Below are 9,475 nucleotides of genomic sequence, written 5' to 3' on the forward strand. Positions count from 1 at the left end.
TATTATTAAGCTTATTTATATAAGAAATGTCAGTGAGCTCAAGATCTGTTTCGCAAGAAAGGCCTCAGAACAAGTCAAAACTATACTGCATCGTAATGTGTTGTGGATTATGTTATAGATTTAATTACTCTGCCAAGGAACGCAAAGTATTTTATTGTATTGAAATGTTTTTTTGTTTTTTTTTCTTTTGTCAATGAATGACATAAGCTAACTAAGGGATTACTTGTCAGTGGCAACTTCTTTAATACGCATAAGAAGGAAAGAAAACCTGCACTTACTGCAAGTTTCCATCTAACTGCTGGTGGTTTGAATTGCGGCATGCGGCAGAGTTATGTGATGATCGGTGTACGCTTGTCTGTCTGTCTGTTCCCAACATTACTCAAAAACAGACTAACGGATTTGACTGAAATTTACAGGGAAGGTCAGAAATGACACAATGACCAAGTGACTAGATTTTGGCAGTGATGCAGCTTATAGTCTGAATCCATGGATTTGTTAAAGATTTCTGCATCATTGCAAGATAGCAGCACGGCGTCACTGTAACTATGACTACAAGTGAACACTGTGTCAGCTGCCTGCTGAAGATCACATGATTGTGATCCTACTGCAAATCAACCACTGTGGACTTATCCGTTGGAAATGATACAAGGAACAATTAATTAAATTGTGGGGGTGTTTCCAAGTACACTCTATTCCCAAATGCTACATATTTAGGTCATGCGATTCGGTATCCATACATAACGTACATATGCATGACACATGCCTGTGCTCAGTGCAAAGTCATTTTGTTTGTGGCTGCATCTATTTTAAATGGCCACACTCTATGTTGCCATGATTTCTGATCATCAAAAACTAATAAACAAATGCTGCATTTTTTTAAAAAAATGCGGCATTTCTGACAACACGGTATGGGGGAATGAACAGCCTTGGCAGAGTACTGCGCTCTTTGAGTGCTTTTCGAATTTTAAAATTGCTATTTTTGCCCATCACTCAACAACTCATAATGACAAAATAAAAATTTGTTTTCTGATATTTTTTCAAATTAAACGCTTGTATTAAGACCCTTCGCTGTACAACTCAAAATTGTGGTATTGCTTGCTTGCCAACAATGTTTATGGCACAAGTCAAAATTCACATAAGACTATTCACTCCACAAGTGGTCAGTGGTTTAAATCACTGCATGAAAGGAGGAATTTTCGTCAGTAAACGGCACTGTAAATTGCCTTGGAATTTCAAGTTAATGGCACTAAATGGCAACTTGCAGGCAGCACAGAAAACTACTGGGAATTGCCGGGAACTGCCGTGAATTGACAGGGACAGCTGATCTCTCAGCCCCCAGTGTGTGTGTGTGGGGTGGGAAGGTGTAGGTTGGTGAGTGGAGTGGAGAGGTGGGATTGTTTTTTTTTTAAGAGAATAAGGACACACAAACAAAACTATACAGTTTACATTTTATTTTAATCAGGGTTCATACAGCTTTTATGAAAGTAAAATCAAAGTGCATCACAGGCCCTTTCAACATTGTCTCAATCTCAAACACCATGCAGAGTGGCATGACCACAGTCACCTTTTCTCTTATGCTGCTTAACTGTACAGTGGATGTTTTTCCCACACATCTTCCAGCAATACACTCAACAGGGAGAAATGATGATGGATATGAGGTGTCTATTTCCTTGAAGTTCCAAACTTCTACTGACTTTCCATAAAAATGTCTGTCTGGATGGGGATGAAGCCTGGAAACTCCTGCAATTACATGTCTAAATATAGTACTCTTTGACATGAAATTAATAGCTATGAATTGCTTTGTAATGACTGGTCATGGTTCTGTCAGAGGTTCAAGGATGGGTTCCTTAAAACAGTGGTTCCCAACCTGTTTGGCTTGGAGCTCCCCCTGTAAGCTGCACCCCAGCTCCAGCGCCCCCCCAGCGCCACGCCTGGGGGGGGGCGCTTGGTTTGATATAATATTTTATATCAAACCAAGAGTTCAAGAGTTGTACTATGACGAGGAGGAGAGAGTTTATGGCTGCAGTAAATTTGTTTGATTGACACTACAATGCATAATAGTTAAGTTTTTGATTTTTATTTTTTTTTACTAAAAAAATCCTTAAAATTATGAGAAAAAATATTTAATATCAAACCAAGAGTTGTAGTATGACCAGCAGGAGCAGTAAATTTGTTGAATATTTGTGTCTCTTCGCTGTTTGCAGCGGTTTTGCATTTTGCAGATGGTCCCTGTTCACTCGTCTCACAGCCGGCTGCTCATAGACACCAATGTTATTTCTGCAGCTTGAAAGACAGCGACTTTTGATTAAACTGGGCTTGTAGCACATTGTCTACCTTACAACGATGGAAAAGAGGCATTGTTTATGTTTAGAGTACATATATTTAATGAGTTATTGATGCCGGAAGTCTGAATTTGTGAATATCTTTCAGACTTTACCGAACTGTGTTTTGTTTCCTGACGTCGCCGTAATTCGCTGGCTTCATGCTGTCATTTGCAAGCATTTCACCACAAATAACATAATTCTGTCTTGTCCTTTAATAAAACCAAATTTAAGGTAGCTCTCGAGGTCTAGCCGGAGTTTTTAGGTACTGATGAATCTTCACCCGTTTTGCGTTTTTCAGACACCGTTTCCATCAGTAATTTTCTAACTGCACACAAAACTAATGAATCGGGATGAACTAACGAACCAGCCTGAAGAAAGACCAAATAAATGTTTTTAAAATGTTTTATAGGTAGACTTGTGATGAAACAGCGAGTCTGTTACTCTGATTTTATCCAGAATGTAAAAATCTATTTTTTATAACATCACAGCCTCAGAGCAGACAAAGCTTCGCGCCCCCCCTCAGATCTCTGGTGCCCCCCGTGGGGGGCGCGGACCCCAGGTTGGGAACCACTGCCTTAAAACACACCACCTACCATATACATATGCGGACTTTTTTGCTCTAGATCGGTCATTCAAATATGTTATACGTTTGCATGAAATGGCAAAATGATCAACTGTAGTTAAACAATATTCAGGGTACATCTGATGATACATTGTCAACATTGCATGCACACTAGCAGTCAAAAGTTTGGACACCTTCTCATTCAATGGTTTTTATTTAATTGTATGATTCTATACATTGTAGATTAATACTGAATATTAATACATTTTTTGTTTACAATACAGTTCCATATGTATTCTTTTATAGTTTTGAGGTCTTCAGTATTAATCTACAATGTAGAAAATAATTAAATAAAAATCATTGAATGAGAAGGTGTGTCCAAACTTTTGACTGGTAGTGTACATCAAGCTCATCCAAAATAATATGCTGGAATGGAGACAGTGGTATCACTGTAAAGGGCAATGCGTTTTCTTCTTTTGGTCAAAGACGTTCATCTTGCAGGCATAGAGAAAATCTGTTGACTTGGAGAAGTCGGCATTTTAATATTTGTCCTCAGAAATGATGCGTCACTGATGTCATCGTGTTACAGGGCTCATTCAATCACGTGTGATACACGAACCGACAAACAAGTTGTCTTTGTTACGCGAGTTTCTACAATGGCTGCCCGGTATCGCCAGTCAGACTTACCACAAACTCCTCGGCTGGGACAGCCTGGACATGACCGACTGGTTCCAGACAGACGAGTTATCAGCGGGCTGTCTGGCCAGATAACACAGGTGGAGTAGAAGCTGGAGCAGAAGCTTAACCAGTGTCAGAGGTGAGGGAGCAGAAGTTGCAGGAGAGGATGGCCGCCATGGAAGCCAAATTAAACAGCTTCTCCAGCTGGGACAGAATTCAGTGGAAAAGACAAGTGCACAGTCCCAACTGTAAAATATTTTTAGTGAGTTTTAGTACAATGCTCAGAATTGGTAATGTTAAGCAGTGACACCATGTTGTCCTCCATCTTTGATCACAAACGCGACTTTGTGCCTTTTTGTGCTTTTAGGAAATGGCTGGTAGACTTCATAACTCTGAAGAAAACATGAACCTGAACAAGGGTGAGACTGTTTATTAGGGTCCGAGCACCATGAAGTGGTGCAAGGAACCTATTGAAACCCCAGGAATTTTTTTTTTCCATCGGCCAGGAAATCGGCATTTTTGACGCCCTAAACATACACGGAAATGCATGAAAATCAACACACACACCAGGACCGGCGAAAAATTTGATATTTTAGGGGAATGGCATGCGTGCGTGCCAAAATGGCTCAATAGCGCCCCCTAGAACACTAAGACATCCAAAATGGCCACATTCCGCTAGTCACCATGGCCACGCCCTCAGTCTTTTGCGGAGCATTCAGATAACCTTTGATCAGCCATGACTGGTGTCCATCCTGACCAAATTTGAGCTCTCTCGTGGTTACGCTGTTTTAGTTCATAGCTTTTGAAAATGTCCAAAAATTACAAAATTGTCCAAAATATGAATCATATTTCAAAATGGCCGCATTCCGCTGGTCGCCATGGCCACGCCCTCAGACTTTTGCGGAGCGTTTTGATAACTTTTGATCAGCCATGACTGGTGTACATCCTGACCAAATTTGAGCTCTCTCGGGGTTACGCTGTTTGAGTTAATAATTTTTGAAAATGTCCAAAAATGACAAAATATGAATCATATTTCAAAATGGCCGCATTCCGTGGCTCGCCATTTCCACGCCCTCAGACTTTTGCGGAGCGTTTTGATAACTTTTGATCAGCCATGACGGGAGTACATCCAGTCCAAATTTCAGCTCTGTCGGGGTTACGCTGTTTGAGTTTATAGATTTTGAAAAATGTCCAAAAATGACACAAAATTGTCCAAAATATGAGTCATAATTCAAAATGGCCGACTTCCTGTTGGATTATGGGTAATGATACAAGAGGCTTTTTTTGTGCGTCTTTACGAGTTACATATGTGTACTGAATTTTGTAGCTCTAGGTCAAACGCGGCCCCGGGGCTGAATGTTCTAGGGGGCGCTATTGAGCCATTTTGGCACGCATGCATGCCATTCCCCTAAAATATCAAATTTTTCGCCGGTCCTGGTGTGTGTGGTGATTTTCATGCATTTCCGTGTATGTTTAGGGCGTCAAAAATGCCGATTTCCTGGCCGATGGAAAAAAAAATTCCTAGGGTTTCAATAGGTTCCTTGCACCACTTCGTGGTGCTCGGACCCTAATTAGTCTTTGCAGAAAGATGTCAATATGTGGCTCAGTTGTAAATATATTTTTTCACACCTGAAGCAAGTTGTGTCTGTTTCACAGTTCTTTTTGTTGTGTGTGTTTTAAAATGATAGTGTTCAGGGGTTCATTTGTGGTGATAGGTTAGTGCACTTTAAAAGTCTATGATTAGACAGTGACTTCTCTTGAGATTTTCCCTGCTAACCAGCAGCATTAGCATATTTTCAAAACAGAAGCACTCAGAGAGTGCAGTACTCTGCAAAGGCTGCTCAGTCGTATGATTTCAGACAGATGAAATCTTCAAAAAAAATCGTGGTCCGCAGTGGTTGATTTGCACTAGGATTGCAATCATGTGACTGTCAGTAGGTAACGTAGTGTTCACTGGTAGTCATAGTTACAGTGACACTGTACTATTGCCGCTATCTGGCAGTGATACAGAAATCTTTAACAAATCAGTTGATATAAGCCACATCACTGCCAAATTCTAATCACTTGGGCCTGTTTGAAGAGTTTCAGTCAGGCTTCAGAGTGCATCATAGCACAGAAACAGCTCTGGTGAAAGTTACTAATGACCTTCTCATAGCGTCAGATAATGGACTGGTCTCTATACTTATTTTATTGGACCTTAGTGCAGCATTCGATACAATCGACCACAAACTTTTATTACAGCGACTAGAACATTCTATTGGCATTAAAGGGACAGCACTGGACTGGTTTAAATCCTACTTATCAGACAGGTTCCAGTTTGTGCATGTCAACAATGACTCTTCTGAGCATACTAGGGTTAATCATGGAGTTCCTCAGGGTTCTGTCTTAGGACCAATACTGTTCACATTATACATGCTTCCCTTAGGCAACATTATTAGGAAGCACTGTATTAATTTCCATTGTTATGCTGACGACACTCAATTGTATTTATCTATGAAGCCAAATGAAACTAATCAGCTAGCTAGACTGCAAGATTGTCTTAAGGACATAAAGACCTGGATGACCTATAATTTCTTACTACTAAATTCAGACAAGACTGAAGTCATTGTATTTGGCCCCAAACATCTTAGAGAATTGCTTTCAAAGCATATAGTTACTCTGGATGGCATTACATTGGCCTCCAGTACTACTGTGAGGAACCTCGGTGTTATCTTTGACCAGGACATGTCCTTTAACTCGCACATAAAACAAATCTGTAGGACTTCCTTTTTCCACCTGAGAAATATTGTGAAAATCAGGAACATCCTGTCTCAGAGTGATGCAGAAAAACTAGTCCATGCATTTGCTACTTCTAGGCTTGACTACTGTAATTCCTTATTATCAGGTTGTCCCAATAGCTCTCTGAAACATCTACAGCTGATCCAAAACGCTGCAGCCAGAGTACTGACGGGAGTTAGCAAGAGAGATCATATTTCTCCTATATTGGTTTCTCTTCATTGGCTCCCTGTTAAATCTAGAATAGAATTCAAAATCCTTCTTCTGACATATAAAGCTCTTAACAACCAATCTCCATCATATCTTAAAGACCTGATAGTACCATATTACCCTAGCAGAACTCTTCGCTCTCAGACTGCAGGCTTACTTGTTGTTCCTAGAATCTCTAAAAGTAGAATGGGAGGCAGAGCCTTCAGTTATCAGGCACCTCTCCTGTGGAACCAGCTCCCAGTTTGGGTTCGGGAGGCGGACACCCTCTCTATTTTTAAGACCAGGCTTAAAACCTTCCTTTTCGACAAAGCTTATAGTTAGGGCTGACTGGGTGACCCTGACGGGGTGAGCTGGTGTTTTCATTTGCACAACTGACTTCCCCTCTTGACGTCCCTTTAGTTTGCCCCTAGTTATGCTGCTATAGGCCTAGGCTGCTGGGGAACCTCTCTGGATGCACTGAGCCCTTCTCTAACTACCTATGTATTTACTATATATACCATTATTGCATTACATTCACTCTGTTTCTTTCTGTGTCCTTTCTCCGGGTGTCCCTGGTCCCAGAGCTGGATGCTGGATGCTTCAGATGTGTGGCTGTGTTTTATGGTCCTTGTGTCCCACCCCCCCACCTCTCTATCTCTACCCCTCTATCTGTATCCCTCTAACTCTACCTCTACCCCTCTATCTCTACCTCTCTACTTCTTCTGTCCCTCTCAACCCGCCCGGCCAGCAGGCAGATGGGTCCCCCCACATTAGAGCCGGGTTCTGCTCGAGGTTTTTTTTCCCTGTTAAAAGGGTGTTTTCCTTGCCACTGTCGCCTTTTGGCTTGCTCTGGGGGTCAGGCATATGGGTTCTGTAAAGCGTCTCGAGACAATTTGACTGTAATTGGCGCTATATAAATAAAATTGAATTGAATTGAATTGTGTCATTTCTGACCTTCCCTGAAAATTTCTTCCAAATCCGTTTTTGAGTAATGTTGCTAACAGACAGACAAACAGGCAGACAGATAGGCAAACCAACACCGATTGTCACATAACTCCACCGCGTTCCTTGGCGGAGTAATGAAAAACAAAACAAAAATCTTTGCTGCTTTAACACTAAATTTCCCCACTGTGTGATTAATAAAGGCCTATCTGATCTGATCTGATCTGATCTTATGACGTGGTCTGTTGACAAGGGTGGGGCCTATGGAAGCAAATCAGATTCATCAGATTCTGAATTTTAAAAGCTGAATTTCTTACTTTGAATTTTTTTTGCATCAAAATTACGTATGTGAATTTTTATGCCTGAATTTAGCTCATCAAAATTCTAAAAACCAGTTAAAAATTCAATGTCTTCAAAATTCGCCATCAAAAAAATTCAGTCTTCAAAATTCGCCATCAAAAAAATTCAATGTGTTCAAAATTCACCATCAAAAATTCAATGTTCAAAATTCGCCATCAAAAAATTCAGTGTTCAAAATTCGCCATCAAAAAATTCAATGTTAAAAAATTTGCTGTCAAAAAACTCGCTGTTAACATCCGGGGGACTCAGGCGTAAACAATCAATCCTGGCCAAAATCGAACCTACGCTAGCACAGTAATAAGGTCACACTGACAGCACGTTCTGCAGCTGGGTAGTTGAGTAACAATTTTATAAACGCACAAATGGGTGGAAGTGTGATTTATGCGCCCGAAAATGCAGTTAAGTCACAGAGCAGTGTAAAGAAACTGGTCACCTAGCAAACTGAATTAGTCTAGGTAACACTTTATTATGTGTTTTCTGCTCAAGCTAATGTCCTGGTTTGATTCATTTTAAATTACTCCTGATCTTGAAAGGTTTTAAACTGTGCAGTCAAAGTAGTTACAACTGTGAGCGAATAGCTTGAAATGAACTGCCCTAGACTGCCCTGTTCATAGCCCACCATTCTTTCACAGCATGCTGTATCAAGAGTTATTGTGCAATGATGGATAAATGCAGCCCATTTTTTCAACTGTTTCCTGTTTACTATGTGTATCCTCCTCTTAATTTTTTCTAAAAGAAATGTCTAATGGAGCAGTCTAGTCTTTCAGTCAGGATAAGTCATTTATCCTGTTGATGGTTTGCATTATATAACTTAGTTTTTCTCTGTTCTAGGAACTATTGTTAAATCATCTTTATGTGAGACTTTGTTCTCGTTTGGAGCATATTCTCGGACGCATGCCTCTGGATCTGGACTTCTTAGAGTTCACTTGCACACAAGAACTTGTGTTTTTAAATGATTTATCCAACCAAGTAGAAGTTTGCCCAGCTATTTTAAATGCACTGACACAGCTACACCATCTTACCAGCTCAGAAAAAGAAAACAGGAATCAGTACATTGCAACTGTGCACTCAGAGAGAGGAGCAGCTGGGCGACAAAGAATGGTCACATCCCCAGAGCACCTGTACAACTTACTGGAACTTAATATGTCTGTCCCATGTATAGATAATGGTATCTGTGAAATATTAGCTGAGTGTGTCAAACACTTTTAGATTTTTTTTAAGTGGACCGTAGACCTAGTTTCAGTATTTTTTTTCTCACATTGAAATTTGAGGCTATATATAATATATATATAATATCTCAAGAATAATTCAAGATAAAAGCCTGAAATTTTCATTTATTTGTCTTACTAACATAAGCATATCAGATTGCTATTAAATACAGCGGTGGAAAAAAGTTTTTGGACACCTCATACATTTGTGAAATATTGCATTAAGAATCCCTCTGATGTCTTCAAATGCAATTTCTATTAGTTCAGTCACAGCCATAATACGAAACAAATCCTAAAAAAGTCAATAAAAACTTGAAATTGATTGGTTCCTTAAAAATAAGAAATTTTGAGTATTGGGTCATTTTGGTAGAATTTTGTTTTGTTATTCATGTAAACAATAAACCAAAAAAGCATCATTTGTGTCTGTCTAATGCAGT

This window comes from Amphiprion ocellaris, chromosome 3 (assembly GCF_022539595.1).
Source record: "Amphiprion ocellaris isolate individual 3 ecotype Okinawa chromosome 3, ASM2253959v1, whole genome shotgun sequence".
Classification (NCBI taxonomy): Eukaryota; Metazoa; Chordata; class Actinopteri; family Pomacentridae; genus Amphiprion; species Amphiprion ocellaris.